Source organism: Chenopodium album, chromosome 22, assembly GCF_948465745.1.
Source record: "Chenopodium album chromosome 22, dcCheAlbu1.1, whole genome shotgun sequence".
NCBI classification, from domain to species: domain Eukaryota; kingdom Viridiplantae; phylum Streptophyta; class Magnoliopsida; order Caryophyllales; family Amaranthaceae; genus Chenopodium; species Chenopodium album.
In genome coordinates this window covers 19141129-19162177 of record NC_137855.1, presented here as the reverse complement: position 1 = coordinate 19162177, position 21049 = coordinate 19141129, and the positions used below count along the sequence as shown (strand labels likewise).

At 38.1% G+C, this 21049-nt stretch overlaps 1 non-coding gene across 1 annotated transcript; it reads left to right on the top strand.

Annotated features, from left to right (window-relative positions):
- Positions 1 to 15894: 15894 nt before the first annotated feature.
- Positions 15895 to 16002, top strand: LOC145606387 (small nucleolar RNA R71). The gene has a single exon (XR_014105277.1). It is a non-coding gene; the product is annotated as a small nucleolar RNA R71 (small nucleolar RNA).
- Positions 16003 to 21049: the final 5047 nt, after the last annotated feature.

The window sequence follows — 21049 nt, the reverse complement described above, 5'->3', positions numbered from 1 at the left end:
GAAAGAATGGTATCAGATATAAAAATCAATACCATACACTTTTATAAAGTGACTACATACATGCTTCAACAACCGCCTTAGAAGTTTATGTAGCCACCATTTGGACACTCCTTAGGTCATTATCATTGGCTTCTTCATCATCCTCACTAAATGGTTCAACAGTTTCTTGAAGTTCAATAACACCCTCAACACTAGCTGTATTTTCATTTCTTCTTGACGTAGAATCCAATGTAGTAGCTTTCAAGAAAAAACATATGCATGCATAAATATTCATACTTAGTATAGCTTAAATAATAGTAATTTACAAAAATAATGGTACTTACATGTATTTGCAGCCATCACCACTTGATCCTCTTCATTATCTCCAAGATGGGTATTATCTTGAGAGTTCCTAGTTGAAGAAGTAGGAAAATATTTTGTTTTGCCCATAACTAGATAAAATGAAAACAATCATTGTAGTTACACCCCATGTGTTACAGCTGTAACTTAATATTATCATACTAATTATATAAAGTAACAAAAAAAATCTTAAACCACAAAGAAGCAAATGTGCAAGCACTACAATAATATAAATTTCACAAACAATCTCTTACAACAAGAGAAACATAACAATTAGCACATTTAAATAACCATGGCATTAGTCATTAAGAATCACTATCATCACTATCACTACCAATACTATCACAATCAACGTCACTTTCACTATTCTCAGCATCAATCTCATCCTCTAACTCATCATTCTCATCTTCGGAATCATCGTTGAACAATTCACATTCATCTTTAGGCTCATTATCCTTAGTAGCTTCAATAACCAGTTCTTCAATGTCATCACGTGTGTCATCAACAATTTGAACTATGTCTCCATCCTCTTCTCTAGATGGCATAGTTGGAGTCCTTATTTCATCTTGCTGACAAGCATCTAAATCATTTTCCTGGCTATCTTGATTCAAAGTGCATTCAGATGATACATCATAGCTATGTCGCGCTTGTGTTCTAATAGCAACAAGCCAATTTGGATCAAAACCATCTCGAACATAAAATACTTGTTGCGCTTGACATGCAAGAACAAAGGGCTCATGAGTTTGCAACTTTCTCTTTGTATTTACACTCACAATGTTATGCTTATCAACTTTAATGCCTTTTCCAATATTACTAACATCCCACCAGTGAGAATTAAATAAGACCACCCGTTTACCATCTAAATATTGCAAAGAAATGATTTCAGTTAAAACCCCATAATAGTCTAACTTTCCTGCATCCGAAGCTCCTTCGACTAATATTCCACTATTTTGATTTGTCCGCCTTTCTTCAAGTGCCTTTATATGAAATCGAAAACCATTAGCGAGATATCCATTGTAACGCTCCACACCCATCAAAGGACCAAAAGATAATGATCGCAAGTATTTTGCCACTTGACTATGTTTGTCCGGCAAACTGTTCACCTATAAATAGGATATCAACAAAAAAAATCTTATAGTGAAAAATCCATATCTAATCTATTAAATATATTATATAAGAAGAATAGACGTTGAATAAAAAAACATACACGCTCACGAAACCATTCTGGAAACTCGTTCTCATTCTGCCCTTGTTCATATTCTCTATATAAAATGTATGATTTTTGTCGTTAGCTATTGCATTAAAATAATAGTCACTAATTTCATACAATTAGTAACAAAAAAGGGAAAAAAATATTACCTTAGAAAAGGTTGGACCTCATCACAATTTTTCAAAACATACTCTCGAGCCTTTTCCCACTCTTCTTGTGTAAGACACTTTGATTTTTCTTTTCCAAGTGGAACGCCAGACGGTGCAAATATTGAAAGACCCTCATAATCATCACTAACACTATCAGAATTTCGTTCTTGTTGATTAGATTTAGTCTCAACATTATGCAAATACTTTGAGCAAAAAAATAAACATTCTTCAATAATATATCCTTCTGCAATACTACCCTCTGGCCGAGCTTTATTATGAACATAATCTTTTAACTTCCCTAGAAATCTGCATAAAATTATAAGCATATAAAATAAAGTGAGGCAAATTCATATAAAATGTGTTAATTATCAGAATAAAAACAAAAGAAATGTTTCATACCTTTCAATAGGATACATCCATCTACTCTGAACAGGCCCTCCAATTTTTGCTTCACCAACAAGATGTACACACAAGTGAACCATAACATCAAAGAATGATGGAAGAAAAACCTTTTCTAATTTGCACAGTCACAATAATGTGATTCTCTAGACGATCAAGATCCTCTAAGTTAAGTGATTTCGAGCACAACTCCTTGAAAAAAAATACCAAGTTCAACTACTAAATCATATACTTGCTGGCAAGATATCCCAAAAATGGCAAGTGGCAATAATTGTTGTAGAAGAACATGACAATCATGAGTCTTAAGACCTGACACCTTACGCTTCTTAATACATTTGGAAAAATTTGAGGAATAACCATCTGGAACTTTAACTTCCTCCAAAAATTTACACACTTTATCTTTTTCACCTGGAGATAATGTGTACATAGAAGGGGGTATATGCCATTTCCCATTAATCAACTTTGGATGCAACTTTTTTCTTATTCGAAGTTTTTTTTAAATCATGTCTAGCCTTGATGTGGTCTTTACTCTTGCCTCGAATTTCTAACAATGTGCCAAGAATGTTATCAAAAACATTTTTTTCAATGTGCATTACATCGAGATTATGACGCAATAAAAGACGACTCCAATATGGGAGTTCAAAGAACATACTAATCTTTCGCCAATTATCAGCTCTCTTTGGATGTTTTACATCTTTGCCAAATTTCAAATCCTCAAGTCCACTCATTTGGGCTAACATCTCATCTCCGGACAGAGGCTTAGGAGCTGGTCGGCTCTCTACTTTTCTATCAAATGTCTTACTATCCCTCAATTTATGATTAAGAGGCAAAAAACATCGATAATCCATGTAGCATATTTTCCTACAATTAGGCAATCTAAAGGAAGAAGTACCCTTACCACAAGTAGGACAAGCCATATAACCTTTAGTAGACCAACCAGACAAATTCGCATACGCTGGAAAATCATTTATAGTCCATAAAAGAGCAGCACGCATAACAAAATATTCTTTTTTAGACGCATCATAAGTTTCAATCCCACATTCCCATAAATCTTTAAGCTCATCAATTAAGGGGCGAAGATACATATCAATATTAGTCCCAGGGGCTTTTGGCCCAGGAATTAACAAAGATAGCATCAGATAAGGTTGTTTAGTAAACATCCATGGAGGAAAGTTATAAACAGATAACACAACAGGCCATGTACTATAGTCACTTCTTTGTTGGCCAAAAGGATTAAAGCCATCAGATGCTAAACCCAACCTAATGTTACGTGGGTCAGAATTGAAAGTAGGATCAACTTTATTAAGGGTCTTCCAAGCTTCTGAATCTGCAGGATGTCGCAAAATTTCATCTTTTACTCTACCCTCAGAATGCCACCTCAAATTAGTTGCAGTATCAGAAGACATGAATAACCTTTGAAGCCTGGGCTTAAGTGGAAAGTAACGTAGTACCTTGCGAGGAATTTTTTTATGATTTTTGGTGAAATTTTTTGTTTCTTTCCACCTAGACAAACCACATACTTTACAAGTCTCAAGACTTTCATTCTCCTTCCAATATAACATGCAATCATTCTCACAAGCATCAATTTTTTCATAACTAAGGCCCAAATCTTGAATAATTTTCTTTGAATCATGGTATGTTGTTGGCAAAGTGTTACCTTCAGGCAAAGCCTTTTTTACTAATTGCAGTATATTAGTGAAAGACTTATTAGAGAGACCATTAACACATTTGATTTGTAACAAATTAACCACAAATGACAACTTTGAGAAACCATTCCATCCAGGATACAACTGTTGTTCAACATCTTTTATTAATTTTTCAAATTGTTAATGTGTCAGACTAGGCTTCTTAGGCTCTTTGTGACTATTACTAGATGTGTTGATGTCATCACTCATATCATCTTTATCAAAGGGATTATCATCAGGATGTCCTAATGCATCATGGATCATCTGGAACATGTCACCATTAAAATGCTCCGTACTATCATTTTTAGCCTTTTTTTGGTACTGGTGTATACTCCCCATGATATATCCAACGTACATATGATTTTACCATTCCATAGCCCAACAAATCAGCTCTCATTTCGTCTTTGTTCTTGTGTTCAGAAAAATGACATTTTTTACAAGGGCAAGACAATTCATCCTCATCATCAAAATCACAAAAAGCAAAATCAAGAAACTCTTCTATTCCCATTCTATATAAAGGACTAAGTGTGTCAGGTAACAACATCCACTCCAACCTTTTCTTCACAATTTCAGAACAATCCATCTTGAATATAAAAAAAAAAAAATATCATTACAAATTTAATAGGAAAAATAAATGAAAACAATATAGAACAATAGGCCATGTTATTCACGTAGGCTACATCATTAACATTATTTAAACATTATTAACATGTAGTGTGGCAAATGATCAATCAAAATCCTAATATATAACAATATTTAATGATCAATCAAAAGGAAAAAACATGTTATAATTAATATGGTAAACATAATCAAAATTAATTCTAAAAGATGGTTATTGATAGACATCTTATATAATACAAAGATATGAAAGGTTGACTATACCTTATCCAAATGCACCGCAAAGTAGATATTATAAATTTGGTTGGAATCCCACTTAGAATGACACAAGGATAAACTACAACAAAACAGATAGAATTAGTCAAAAAAGCAATCATCTCATAAATTATATGTAGCTAAAACTTTGCATCTTTAGTGATTAAGAAAAATAAAGTATATGTAGCCAAAACAAGAGATAGATACTTCGTATTATATTATCTTAGACATGTAACTAAACTAATCCACCATGACCCACTATAAAAAATAATGTGCATAAAGTAAATACTTCACAACATACAAAAGTTAGGCAATCTATAAACATACAAAGCAAACTCTATGACAAAACATGATAATCAAGTAAATTTTTACATTACCACCATCTTAATAAACAACACTTCAGTTCTAACTTGAGCTCAGTTTCTTTGTAATTGTTATATCTTGTAATTTATAACAATTCCAATTACAATGAAGCAAATTTTATAATAAACAAAACCAAAATGAAAGAGCATTTATTGATTATGTAGTGCATGTTGCAATTTATTAGAATTAGATTTAATAGATCATGTTTAAAAAAAATTATTTTTTTTCTTTTAAAAAAAAACTAGTATAATATAGCCTCTAACTAACAGTGGGATTTGAGATAAGCCCCTTGTATAATAATCCATGAAAAATTCTTAATTTTAAATACCCCATATCAAACAAACCCCATCAAACTTGACAATAATAATGATTAACCATGTTCCCAATTCAATCTAAAATGAAATACCTAGAAATTCAAAAGTAAGGTTTTTTTTTTTTTTTTTAACATAGAAACTAAAGTTAGGGGGAAGATGAACAACTCACCAGATTAAAGGAAGAAATGAATTGAAAATCTGAGCCAACGTCACTCGGTGGACGGCGTACAAAATTAACCTAAACCGTCAATTTTTATAGAATTTCCCAAAATTGAAGAAATGAACCACTAATTATGTGAAGTTTGTTTCTTAATTCAAGCAAAAGGGAAAGGATTTTACAAGCTAGGAGGAAATTGGAGCTATATCCATGGCGGCAAGTGAGGAAGAGTGGGAAATTTCTAGAGTATGAGTATCCTAAAAAATATAATAAGAAAGTTAGGTTTTATATGTGAGAGAATATATGTCCTTAAAAAACATCACTTTATCAAGAATAAGCTTTTAAGTGATGAGTTTTATCAATATTGAAAATTTTCCTCCAAAATAATCACTTGCGTATAGGAGGGAAAATTCCCGCTACATTTTTGGTGGGCTTGTTTGGCTAAAATGTACCCACGGGATAAATTGACTGTGGCTAAAACTTTATAAAATTGTATTGTAAAGTTTGCCACTAATATTCTTATGGCTACAGAAAATACTTGTGCCACAAATATCTAATTTCCCGTGGCTAATTCCGTGGCACAAAAGTGCTTTTGTTGTAGTACCTATATGAGTATAGTAGTAAGTCGAGGTCGAACCCAAGGGAATGGAAGTTGAATGGCTATTGTCTAATGTTAAGCTACTCCGAAGTCAAGAGCGGGGTTTATAGCAAGAACTAAGGTTAAAGCTAATAATGCAAATGAACTTGTATGAAATCAAATGTAATAGGCACTAGGGGAATGGATCCACATGTAATTGCAATAGAGAAGGGTAATTGGGGAGGTCAAACTAACTAAGTCAATTGATATGAGGGAAGATCAAACATGCATCCAAAAGAGCATACCAAGTTATTCTCCTAGAGGTCTAACTAGCGCCAACTACGCTAAACACTAACTAGCAAACTTCACAAGATACCTCAATCGTGAAATTGCAAGTCACAAATCAATGGTCCGTATCAATGTGAGCCTACAATGTAATCTAGTGCAACAATCAAAGATGGCCAAGCTTCAATCACTTACACACATGCACATGAATCATCAACCAAGTTTAATCACATCATCAACTCCATTAATTATCCCCAAATTACTCTAATCCATCACGCATACATGCTTCACCATTACCCTAGCAAGTAAACTACTCACTATCCATAGAAATTAAGATCAAAACTACACTAATCATCAATTTCATCATCAACATATTAGAAATCAAAAGATCAAATAAAAAATCAATCAAACTTCAATCAAACTTCAATCAAACATCAAACAATCAACAATCATATGAAAAACAAATGAAATCAACTAAAAACAAACTTATATTGAAATCAAAGATGAGAGATCCTTACAAACTTGATCAAAAGATCAATTACAATGGAGAATTCTTGAATCATCAACCAAAAACCATGAGTTTCTCTCTCTTCAATCTTAAGTTTCTCTCTCTAAAATTCTAATCTAAAACTAATCAAATGAAATCTAATGTAATGCTTAATGAAAAACTTAGCAAAAAATAGAAGTAAATAACTATATATACAAAGGAGAAGTCGGTTATGACGTCCAAAAATAGACCCACGCCGGTGCGGCCGCTCGTAGGAGTGAGAAAGGCGCGCACGGAACATACCCAGCTAGGTGCGGCCGCACGCGCCACCTGTGCGGCCGCACATCCCTTTTGTGCCCTCGCACCTATGTGGGTGAAATCCCCTTCTTTCTTCGTCCTAGCTCATCCGGTGCACATACCATTGGTGATGGTGATGGGGAACGAAGTAGGCAGCAACTTTCTTGGCATTTTTGGTGAACACAAGGCATGAATGGTGCACACACAAGGTCTTGAAGCTTGCTCATCGAGTCCCTCTTGACTTGAAGCTGTTTGCACTAGCATAAGGCATCAAAGGCAATGATAACCGTTGAAAGGAAGCTCGGGAATCCTTGGACAAACGATCATAACCTATAAACAAAGGAGAAAAAGAAAATAATAGAGAAAAACAACAAATAAACTAGAAAATGCACAAAATAAAGAAATTAACTATGAAGAGCATAAAATGAAGAAATCAAGAGTAAAACTAAAGAAAACTAAAGAAAAGAGTTATAAAATGAAATGAAATTCATCCAAAAAGAGATCAAATGAGTGCCATAAATGTCACTCATCAAATTCCCCCAAGATAAACTTTTGCTCGTCCTCGAGCTAAACAAAGCAAGAAAGATCAAGGATGAAAAATTTATTGAAAATGAAAAAGAAAGACTCAAGATAAGAATGTACACTAAGACTCACTGTCGTAGGAATCACGGTTGCTTTTAGCTACAACAAGCCCTTTAAACCCCAAAGTCGCCTATGAGGATTAGTGAGGTCTCGTAAGGGTGTCCTAAGAGTTTGAACCATAACTCTCCACTAAACATCCATGTGGCAAAACCATGAAAAGAAAAGGAAAAAAATGAAAACAAAACCTTTGCGAAATGGACTTACATAGAAATTATAATGCAAATGAATGAAAATCTTTCTCAAGTAATTAAGGTATGCACTTTTCAAGATATCTAAGGTTGATTGAAACATAGGGTATGCTAGGCATAGGAACTAGACATCACAAACCACGTTCATCCCAAACAATCTTACCGCGTTCTCCCCACTAGTCTCAAATCTCCCCTCGAAGGAACCGGAAAAAGAGATTTATTTAGGCTACTCGACAATCTCGACTATGCATTCCCTTTCCTTAGGCAATGACCCATGATGCCCTCCCCCGAATAGTGACTCAACTATCTAGGTCAAAAGATCTTTCCCCAAGGTTGTAACGTAAGGCATAAAGGGTGAAGGTAGGCAAAAATTTAAAATTTGGTGATTTTCCTAAAAAGTGAAGCAAAAGGGTGATCAGTCCTTAACACCACAATCAAGAAATTACCAAACAAAAACAACATCCCCAAGCTTACTTGGAGCTATACTCACAAAGAAATATATACAAAAAGCGTAAACGCTTCTCCCCCAAGCTAAAATGAAGCATTGTCCTCAATGCTTAGAAGGAGAAAGGAATACATCAAAATATTTTTGAATTTTCACTTTTTTCAATTTTTTTTTGTTTTTTTTTTATTTGAACTTGCAATGTCCTTGCCTTTTGCTAAATTTGGACGGCTTTTTCTATAATGCAATTTATTAGTCCATGCCTTTTTATGAAGTAGGACGGCTTTTTCACAAACATATGCCATTATTCACAAAGAAAAACATTATCACAAACTTGCACTCATAAAAACCAACTCATCCACCACAAACTCCATCATAAATGATCAATGTGCTTCACAAAAACCAAATAAAAAGAAAATGAAACAAAAGGTCAAAGAACTAAAGATGTGGCTTGAAAAGAAGGTAATAGGCTCAAATGGTTGCAAGGAGGCAAATGTAAACCCAAAAACAAAGAAAATAACAAACTATATCAAAAATGAAAAAAAATACCACCCCGAAAAATGTGCCTTTGTCCTCCCTAGATAGCTCGGTCTCGGGTTTAAGAATCATACATCAAGCTTTATAGATTAGGTTTGCATAGTCAAGGATCCACGCCGCTCATACAAAGAAGGTTGAAGGCTTGAAAAATAATGAACCTCACATGGATGTAGCAAAAACTCACTAATGGTGTCAAATTGACTATAGGGAGCAACTACCAAGCATGCCACAAACAAGTAGAATCCGGCTTCATGATCCTCCTAGTTCAAACCAACTACCCTAGCATACACCTATCCTAGAGTCAACCGAACATAGTCTCAAACCGTGCATACATTTACCACCTAGGAAGAAAATCATGCAAAAGACAAAGTCCAATGTACAAAGTCCAATTCAAAAGAAAAAAAAAATGAAAAATAAAGCCTCAAAATCATACAACAAATAAGAAAAGAAAAATAAAAGAAAAGAAAAGAAAAGAAAAATAAAATACAATAAGAGAAAAGAGTTGGAAACATAGAAAAAGGAAAATAGGAGAAATAATATGAAGTGGACTAAAAAGCAAGTTAAACACATAAAAGTCCTAATCGACAAACAAGTGATCGATCGACATCATCGTCATCGATCCCAAACACATTACGTGTTAACAAGCATTCATCCTCATACCATTCAACTTCCCCTAAACTAATCCTATTCTATGCAATTAAAGAAAAATAAAGAGAAAAATAAGAAAGATCTCACCGGGCTCCAAGCTTAGCAAAAATAAACGAAGCAAGTAGAAACCACCTTCGTTGCATTACATGACCAAAAGCATCTTCAAGAGACCAAGTGAAAAAAAGAAAAATAAAAGAAGCTATAAACAAAGAAAATGGTTAGTAACTTCAAAACAAAGGAAAGAAAATAACAAATAAAAGGAAAGTAAACTAAGCAAAAAGAGTATAAACAACTAAGTAAAATAAAAGCTAAACTATCAAAGAATAAAAGAAATAAAGGAAAGAAAATCTAGGAAAGCAAGAAAGTAACTAACTTACTAAAGAACTAAGCTAAACTACAAGATTTGGATTTTAGGGATTTGGATCAAAGGGTTTTGGATTAAATGGATTTGGATATAAGGGAGCAACCACAACAACAACATCATAGGCAAAGCATCATCACAACAACAAGTTACCAAGCAAACCGGGCAAGCATACAAGCTACAAGGAAAGTAGCATAGAGATCAAGAAAAAGAGGAAACCAAACAAGAGGAGCAAATTAAACAAGCAAGCAACCAAGGTATGTACACAACAACAAGTATTGGCCACCGAGCATAGCCTTAGTTCCCCCAAGCTAGATAAAGATACATCTCAACATCCCAAGCAATACAAAACAAGCATAAAAAATATAAGGGATGGAGGCAAAAAGCACAAAAAGCATAAGGGAACTAATGACTACTACTATCACCACCACCACTACCACTACCACTACCACTAGGCCCGGCCCCATTGGGGTCAATGTTGCCCACAGGGTCATCGAAGGATGGAGGTGGATAAGGCTCCCATCCTCCGCTGAAACCCTCGGGCCACCCATAATGCCCCTTGAAAAGATCTTGTTGCCAAGGAGCAAGAGCGGTGAAGTTGTCGGTCAAACGTAGTTCGTAGGGGTGGTTTTCATGGACATAGGGGTAGTTAGGATCTCCCCTATAGTCACATCCACCGGAAGCCTTGTAATCGTAATTACCTTGCTCATCCAGGTAGAAGCGACGCTCGGTATCGGGGTCGGAAGGACCCGGCCAATATGGATGCCCGTAAGAAAGTATAGGACCTTGTTGGGGCGGGAAGTAAGGATAGTTAACCGGGGAACAATGTTCCCGAGGTTAACTTCCGCATCATAGAGTTGTTGTTGTTGTGCAAACATACCTTGTTGCATCTCCGAGATACCTCTTAATTGGTTGTAGACGGCATCGAAATCTTGATCATACATGCCATCTAAACGGATTTGCAATCCGCTCATTTGCTCACTAAGAGCCTTCATGTCGGCATTCTCATAAGCATGTTGCCCTTGTTGTTCTTGTTCTTGTGGAACTTGTTGTTGTGGAATTTGTTGTTGTTGTTGACGTTGTTGGACTCGTTGGAACTCCTCCTCCTCATCATCATCATCCTCTTCGGAATCAAAGTTGGGGCGCCGAAAGGACCTAGGAACATGCCAAATGTTCTCGGTGTTGATCTGGTTCAAAGAAGTCAACTCGGGGTTGGGCAAGAAGCACCAATGCTCGTTGTTCCTCAACCACTCATACCTTCCATCTTCATAGCTCTTGGAGATAAATTGAATTTGCCCCAATTGTTTCAAGTCAAGATATAGGGTAGTGTTATCTCCAACCTCCTTGCAAAAGGGTAGATAGTGTTCTAGGCGGAGACAAGTCAAAAGCCTTGTTACCATGCCCCGCATGGTATCTCTCCCATGCACCGGCCCCTCAAATCAACACAATATTGGGCAAAAATGTACCCCAAGTTCAATCGGCCACGATACTTGGGCGGGTGGCCAACCAAAGCACTTTGAGCTCTAATTTGCTCATTTTTCCCAACTCTTGTTTGGGAAACACAACGTACCCCAAAAGGCGGTGTACTACCCGAAGACAAGTTTGGTACACCGATGAAATCTTGGCCTTGTTAGTGATGAATTCACTACCACCCGAAATATCCTCCCACAAAGAGTTGTGATCATACTCCGGGAAGATATACGGCCCCACATTCAAAATATCCCCATGAGGGTCAAAATCCAACGCCGCATTGAATTCTTCCAACGAATGATCAAAAGGATGCAATGGTTGAAAATTTGGAATCGCACCCGGTATTGCCCTCCCATGGGCACAAGGTCCAAGGTAGCCAAGAACTCCAATGTTGGCTCCTTGTAGGTGCGGTAGGCACTGTTGATGAAAGACCCCATTCTCAAATTTCGGAACAAAGACCTCACATCCTCATCTATCCCCAAACTTGTCATGTCACGTTGGAGATAGTGGCGGGTCGGTTTTAGGGTTCTTTCTTCCTTGAGTTGTTGGTAAATGGTTTTTTGATCGGGGGTGAGGTTTTTCTTTTTAGGTAGTGGGGTTGGTGGTCGTGTTTGAGAGGAGGGGTTGGAAGATGTGCTTGGCCTAGAAGAAGTGCTAGGCCGGGAAGATGTACTAGGGTGGGGTTCCTCGATGGAAACATCGGTTTTTCGCTTTTTGGTGAATTTCTTGAAGATTTTAGACATTTTGAGGCTAGGGAAAATCACCAAATCAAACAACCAAGAACAATTCCAATATTCCAAAGAACACCACACCAAGAGTCACACCTTACTACCAAGATTTTCAATACACAAACTCACAGTTTCTTCAACCAAAATCAATTCCAATCAAACCAAATACACCGAATAACCAAGAACAACCTCCTTCAACAATCCAAAGAACAACCAAATAACCAATACCAACTTCAACAACTTACTACCCAAATTCCAAATTTCAATCTAAAAAATTATCAACCAATAATGATGACAAGAGCTACAAGATCAACAAACAACACAATGTTGTGCAATTTCAATCATCAAACATCACAAATTCACATCCAAAATCAAAATCAATCATCAAAAATCACAAAACCCATACTAATACTATTCATGCTCATACAAAAAATCCAATCTAGCAAATATATGATATAATTAACAAAATTGAAGTAAGGAAAGATGATTATACCATACAAAAAGCAAGATTGACCAAGTTAGAGCCTCCAATTGCAAGCACACACAAAAGCCCCAATTTATACCCAACAATGGAGGAGAGAGAATGAGGGTTTATTTGGGTCAAATTGTGTGGAATTTGATGAGTAGGAAGGTTTGTGAGTGATAATAGATGAAAATGGAGTGAATTTGATGAATATTTGAAGAAGTTTTGATGGTGAATGGTGATGAAGGTGGTGCGCACATAAGGGTTTGAGAGGAGGGGTATGCGTGAGCTTTGAAGGAAGAATGAGGGAAATGAAAGAGGAAGAAGAAGGGGAAATAAGGGGAGCACGGCCAGCAGGGGTGCAACCGCACTCACCTTATGTGCGCCCGCACCTGATGATGTGCGGCCGCACCATGTGCGTGTGCGCCCGCACATGCCTGCTCCTCTTTCACTTCTTTTTTTCTTCGTTTTTTGATGCTTACTGACCACTTGGGTGCGCACATGAATCATGACGGTGATGAGCAACAACATAGGCAGTAGCTAAAAACATTTTTAGTGAGCTCAAAGTTAAAGATTCATGTACCCACCACAAAAACTCACTAGGCATCAACTTCTTCCAACTTTCAAAACATGAATTTCCTAACTTACCTCCCTAAAATTCTTACCCCTTTTACCTCAAATTTCGATAGGGATCGAACACAACCATGATAAGTGCCGCAAAAACCTTCCATTCATCATGCTATCTTGAAGAAATTCAATCCCGAAAAGTTCATCCTAAAAATCCAAACAAGTAGAAAAGTGAAAGAAAAGAAAAGGTAATAAAAGAAAGAGAAACAAGAAAAATTCAAAAATCAAAAAGAAAGGTTAGAAACTCCGGGTTGCCTCCCGGGAAGCACTTGCTTAAGGTCCTAAGCTCGACCATTCCTCCAAATCATGGAGGGTCAAAGAACACCACATTCTTCAAGGTAGTAGAGAGAGCAAAATCCTCTTCATTTTTAAGCAACCTCCCATTGTTGCTTGAAGAAACCTCCATGGAATTCTTCTCGAATTCACATTTTTCTTTTCTCAACTTCTTTCTTTTTCTCAACTTCTTTGAATCACAAGCATTCTTCTTCGGCTTTTTGTTCGATGAAGATGGAACTTCAACATCCACAACCATAGAAACTTTCTCTTCTTCTTGAGAAATAAGCTCAAACAAACTTGGAATCTCAACTTCCTCCTCATCCTTTGGCTTGGGAATCACAATTTCTTCTTCACTAACCTTCATGCTATCAAAACTTGCAAGAACATCATCAAAATTCTCAAGAGCATTGTTAGTAGAAGAATCAATCATGCATACATTGTCAATAGAACGAGAGAAACTAGCACATGCCATATCTTGCACAAAAGATAGAGACTCATGCATTGGTTTCAACTTAAAACTCTCCTCTTGTTTACCACATCTCAAAGTAATGCGGCCTCCTTTCACATCTATCAAAGCTCCCGAGTTAGCTAAGAAAGGTCTCCCTAAGATGATAGGAATATGTTCATCTTCCTCGATCTCCAACACCACAAAATCTACGGGAAAAACAAACTCTCCAATCTTAAGTGGGACATCATCAACTCTCCCCTTAGGAATCTTGATAGATCGATCGACCAATTGAAGGGTTATATTGGATGGTAGAAGCTCACCTAAATCAAGTCTTTTGAAAACCGAATAAGGCATGATACTCACACTAGCTCCTAGATCACATAGAGCATTCTCAAACATCATTTTCTTGATCTTGCAAGGAATTGAAAAGTTTCCCGGATCCTCCATTTTCTCCGGAAGCTCACCATGGATAAGAGCACTAAAACATTTCCCTCCTTCCACCAATTTTCCCTCATTACATTCTTCCTTCTCCTCTAGAATCTCCCTAAGAAACTTGGAGTACCTAGGCATTTCGGGAATTGCCTCGGTAGAGGGTGTGGAAACATGAACTTCCTTAAGAACTTCAAGGAATTTCCCAAATTGCTCTTCCATTTTAAACCTTAAGAATTTTTGGGGGTAAGGTAGATCGGGAAATCTCTCCTCCTCACAAATCTTTTCAACAACATTCTCTTCTTTTTCCTCATCCTCACAATAGACTTCCTTGAACTCAACCCTCTCAACTTCATTCTCCAAAGCACTCCTCTCATCTTTTCCCTCCATTGAACAAGAAACTCCCTCACGAAGGTCACTCCTTGGGAAGGTAAAGAAGAAGGACTAGAATAATCCTTGAGGATGTTTGCTAGTTGGGTTATTTGAGTCTCAAGCATCTTATTGTGAGTCATCATCTCATTGAAGTTCTTATCACTAACCGCCATGTAGGTGTTAATGATCTTAGTTTGATTGTCAATCAATTCTTCCAAATTAGTCCTAGGTGAAGAGTTGTGAATAGGGATTTTCACCTTGAGTCTTTGGAACGAATCTGGGTGGGGGACCTCTTTGAGCATTATTTTGAAAATTGCCCCTTCCTTGATTGTTCCAAGTACCCCTATTTTGATTTTGACCATAACCTTGATTATGGTTACCACCACCTTGATTATGATTACCACTACCTTGATTATGATTTCCATAACCTTGGTTTTGATTACCATAATTTTGGCTTTGATTTTGGCCACTATAACCTTGGTTATTATGGCTACCACGAGAACCTTGGTTCCCTTGGTTTCTATAACCACCACCATGATTATAGTTGTCAAAATTGCCTTGGTTTTGGTAATTCCTATTCCATTAACCTCTTTGATTATCAAACCTTTGAACATTGTTGTTTGACACATAATTCACATGCTCACATTCATTGTTATCAAGCTCATTAACACATTCATTATGACAATTACTAGAATCATGATCATACGATCCACATGCATCACAAAACAAACAACCCATAGGCATATTATGTGAAGTGGAAGGGGTTGAGAGTTAGAAGGAGTACCTCTCCCCTTAAATTGGGAGGGCAGATTCGAAGCTTGAGAAGAGGAAGAAACGCTCTCTAACTTGACTTTGATTGCGGTCACCTCCTTTCCCAAGTTTGTCATTTGGGAGGAAAGGTTGTTGATCGCATTTAGATGGTCCACCGAATACAATGAAGATTGCTTGCTTGAAGAGTCCCTCTCTCCATCTTGCCAATCTCTATAATAGGTCACGACATCCTCAATAATGTCCACCACTTCTTCTTCGGTCTTGTTCATGATAGGACCATTGGCCCCTCCATCAAGGCATGACTTGCCTTGAGGACTCAAACCACCATAGAAGATTTGGATCACTTGGTATGTTGGGATTCCGAGGTGAGGGCACTCCCTTTGATACTCTTTAAATCTCTCCCATGCTTCATAGAGGCTTTCATTTGGCTTTTTCTTGAAACCTTGAATTAAAGCTCTTGCCTCCGCCGTCTTCTTTTGAGGGTAGAAACGGGACAAGAAAGATTTTGTGACATCATCCCATGTTCTCAAGGAATTGTGCTTCACTTCTTTGTCTAGCCACTTTAAAGATCTTCCTATGAGAGAGAAGGGGAACAACTTGAGGCGGATAAACTCTTGAGAAACTCCATTGACTTTGATAGTGTTGTAATATTTTTCAAACTCTTTAAGATGGTTCAATGGGATCTCATTCTTAGCCCCACTATATTGTCTCCTCTCAATTAAGGTGATCATGGTCAGCCGAATTTCAAAGTCGTTTGCCGGTGTTGTAGGTGGAGCTATGCCGCTTTCAAACCTGTATGCACCGGGCACTCCTAGCTCCTTCAAGGCAACTCTTGGATTTTCTCCCATGACTTGCTCTTCTTCAATCTCTTCTTCGCTTGAAGAACTATAACCCAATGACTTGTTAGCTACTCTCCTCCTTGAGAGAGTTATCTCAATTTCCGGATCAAGGGGAACAATGGAACGATCTCGGGATCTATGCATGAAAAACTCAAAGAAAATATTAGTAGCACGGCTACAAGTGTAGCCTAAAGAGTAAAATCTTTTTGTATTTTTTAAATAAAGTGGAATAGACTCAACAACAATACACAATCAAGACACCATTCCCCGGCAACGGCGCCATTTTGACGGGAGACGAAACGGTAGGTCGTTGGGCTACCTTCCCCACCCAATCAAACAATATTTATAAACTCAACAAACCCCTATATGAGTATAGTAGTAAGTCGAGGTCGAACCCAAGGGAATGGAAATTGAATGTCTATTGTCTAATGTTAAGCTACTTCGAAGTCAAGAGCGGGGTTTATAGCAAGAACTAAGGCTAAAGCTAATAATGCAAATGAACTTGTATAAAATCAAATGTAATAGGCACTAGGGGAATGGATCCACATGTAATTGCAATAGAGAAGGGTAATTGGGGGAGGTCAAACTAACTAAGTCAATTGATATGAGGGAAGATCAAACATGCATCCAAAAGAGCATACCAAGTTATTCTCCTAGAGGTCTAACTAGCGCCAACTACGCTAAACACTAACTAGCAAACTTCACAAGATACCTCAATCGTGAAATTAAAAGGCACAAATCAATGGTCCGCATCAATGTGAGCCTATAATGTAATCTAGTGCAACAATCAAAGATGGCCAAGCTTCAATCACTTACACACATGCACATGAATCATCAACCAAGTTTAATCACATCATCAACTCCATTAATTATCCCCAAATTACTCTAATCCATCACGCATACATGCTTCACCATTACCCTAGCAAGTAAACTACTCACTATCCATAGAAATTAAGATCAAAACTACACTAATCATCAATTTCATCATCAACATATTAGAAATCAAAAGATCAAATAAAAAATCAATCAAACTTCAATCAAACTTCAATCAAACATCAAACAATCAACAATCATATGAAAAACAAATGAAATCAACTAAAAACAAACTTATATTGAAATCAAAGATGAGAGATCCTTACAAACTTGATCAAAAGATCAATTACAATGGAGAATTCTTGAATCATCAACCAAAAACCATGAGTTTCTCTCTCTTCAATGTTGAGTTTCTCTCTCTAAAATTCTAATCTAAAACTAAGCAAATGAAATCTAATGTAATACTTAATAAAAAACTTAGCCAAAAATAGAAGGAAATAACTATATATACAAAGGAGAAGTCGGTTATGACGTCCAAAAATAGACCCACGCCAGTGCGGCCGCTCGTAGGAGAGAGAAAGGCGCGCACGGAACATACCCAGCTAGGTGCGCCCGCACGCGCCTGATGTGCGGCCGCACGCGCCACCTGTGCGGCCGCACATCCCTCGTGTGCGCCCGCACCTATGTGGGTGAACTCCCCTGCTTTCTTCGTCCTAGCTCATCCGGTGCACACACCATTGGTGATGGTGATGGGGAACAAATTAGGCAGCAACTTTCTTGGCATTTTTGGTGAACACAAGGCATGAATGGTGCACACACAAGGTCTTGAAGCTTGCTCATCGAGTCCCTCTAGACTTGGAGCTCTTGGCACTAGCATAAGGCATCAAAGGCAATGATAACCGTTGAAAGGAAGCTCGAGAATCCTTGGAAAAACGATCATAACCTATAAACAAAGGAGAAAAAGCAAATAATAGAGGAAAACAACAAATAAACTAGAAAATGCACAAAATAAAGAAACTAACTACGAAAAGCATAAAATGAAGAAATCAAGAGTAAAACTAAAGAAAACTAAAGAAAAGAGTTATAAAATGAAATGAAATTCATCCAAAAAGAAATCAAATGAGTGCCATAAATGTCACTGATCACCCCCAAGGTAAAGACTTGCTATACTTAGCATTTTTTACTAATGCTAAATTTGTCCTCATGGTTTCTGACATCTTTTCTCTTTTGTGTTGATGTAGGGTTCCCCTACCAAATCTACTTCCAAACCATCCGACCCTAAACTTCAGAACACTAGGGCGGGTGATGTGAGCGCATCCGGCAAGGGCCGGATACAAATAGCTCACTAGCCAAAGAGAGGCCCAGATACCTCTTCTCTCGAAGCTGATAGGGAGATCAGCAAACCGGATGTCCAGAGGACATCGAAGGGTGGATTCAAGCAACCCACCACTGCTGTCGGCTCAGCAAGAGAGAGGAGGAGTTTGGAAAAAGAGGAAGAAGTACAGTGCGACGGTAAAAACCATTCGCCTTCTTTGTCCTTCCATTTAGATAGACTTGTATTATTTTTCTAACTTTTTTCCTCCTTCAGTCCCTGTGCAGAGGCCGACTGTAATCTAGATTGCCAGGTCCATGCTGAGGGCAGTTGATCCTGATGATAGGGCGGCTGTTAGAGGAGTCGACACGCTAGACTTGGATGGCATCTTGGGGAACCTCTACGAGGTACAAAGTTTAACTTAAGCATTTTTTTTTGCTCAAGTTTTTATCCGCCTGGTTTTAACCATTCGGCTCTTTCGTGATGCGCGTTCATGGGCTCAGGAAGCCCCTCAAGGATAAATCCAAAGAGGTAACAGCCGCTAATGCTCGAGTCGAGTCCGTCTTGGATCGAGCTCAATTTGATATTGCTCAGAATGAGCTTCTAACGCTTGATATGATGTATTCCCAGGCGAAAGCCAATATGCAGGTGAAGAAGGACTTGGACTCGGCCCGGCTGCAAATCACTGCCCTTAAGACTGAAATCAAAGGTCTTAAGGATAAGCTTGAGCCTCTTCAAGAGGCCAAGAAGGATTCCGAGAAGGCCAAGCAGAGGGTGACCCGCCTGGAGCAGTGCCTGTCCAACAAGGAGAAGCAGCTGAAGAACAAGTATGAGTCCCTAGCTGATCAAGAGAGAGAAACCCTTGTTCAAGAAATGATGAGTGACTACGATGCCATCATGCGGGCAACTTGGGCGGCTGTACAGCCGGACTCGGACTATTAGGCTTGGAAGTCCAAGTTTGACGAGGCTAGCAAGGAGTTTGACGCTCGCCTAATTGAAGAGGCTGAGAATGCGGCTAATGCTACTGCTGAGGACGAGGAAGGTTCCGGGTCCGACTCTTCTAGGGAGTCGTCCTCCAGTGGGGAGGAAGGAGATCAGGCGGAGGAGGTGGAGAAGAATGATGAAAAGCAGCCGAAGGATAACAGGCCGGCTGCTAATGCTGAGAACCTCCCCTGATCATTTAAGCTTAATGTCTGTTTCTGCAGCCGAATGGCCATGTATTTGCTTTTTCGGCCTGTGTGCCGAGTATTTATGTATCTTTACCGACCGAGGGGTCGGGTAATTTGACAATTTCTCCGGCTTTGCCAACAAATAATCTTACCCAATCGTCTGGTGGCAATTGGGCTTTTAATTTGAAATCATTCGGCCGTTTGGCTGAAATTATTCATATTGCTGTCCTTTGAATTTTTTTGTTGCATGTTTTTTGGCTAAGTATTATAACCTGTATACCATGCGAATGTTCTTGCCCCTGGACAGATGTCGAGTGGTGTCGGTTGATTGGATTGATTGACTTAGAAATTATTGATACTTAGAAGAGTATGCATGGTTTTTAAGTCAATAAATCACTATGGTGATTGCCCCAAACCACACGACAGACGGCCATCCAGAATTGGCAAATTATTGCTTTCATTCGGCCATTGGCACAAACAAAACTCAAATTTTTAACTTAGCAAATTTTGCTAAGGGGAAACCCTCCGCCTGTTTTGCTCCATGAGCTAAAAACAGGCGCATCCGGCCATAGGCCTCGTTGAGATAAGATGCTAAGTTTGTAACTTAGCCAATTTGCTTAAGAAGAATTGTCCGCGTGTCTTGCTTCAAGAGCAAGGAGCAGGCACATTCGACCCACAGGTCTCTCTTTAGTTTGCTAAGTGTTTTAGCAAGTTTTCTTCGTACGTTAGTCCGCCTGCTCCGTGCCTGAGCAGAAACAGGCGTCATCTGGCCAAAGGCCTCATTAGGTGCTAAGTAGTTAACTTAACTCGTAAATTAACAAGAATTTTCCGCTTGCCTTGCCCCAGAGCAAAAACAGGCGCATCCGGCTTAATGCCTCAATAGCCTCTACTTATGAAACATTGACCCTTTTTAGACTGTGCTAGAACAGTTAGAAAATTATGGCCTTTTAGATTTCACCTTCGATTAAAACAAACGACTGCGAATGTTGCCTTAGCATTCGGTAGGGTCGCTTGATGTATTCGTATAACAATGTGCCACCCAAATGGGAGATGCTTCTCTTCGACGAATTCGCCCGAATCGACGTCGCCGGTTATCTGATTCATGTTAGAGCAGACGGTCATACTCATGTTGGAGCAGACTGTGACCATTTGGTCTCTTTTCGTTTATTAATATCCGGCCATTGGCCTCATCATGATTTTTATCTGGCCATAGGCCTCTTAAATTATCAAGTAAATATTCGTTAAGTGTTGACATAAACTTAATGAATTTCGTAGGAACGACTGTTTTAAAACAATCGGCTCATTCAGACAGATTGGAGCGTCTGCTGTTGGGACAGACGTTTTCCAAATGCATTGGTCGTCTGTATTTTGTACAGGCG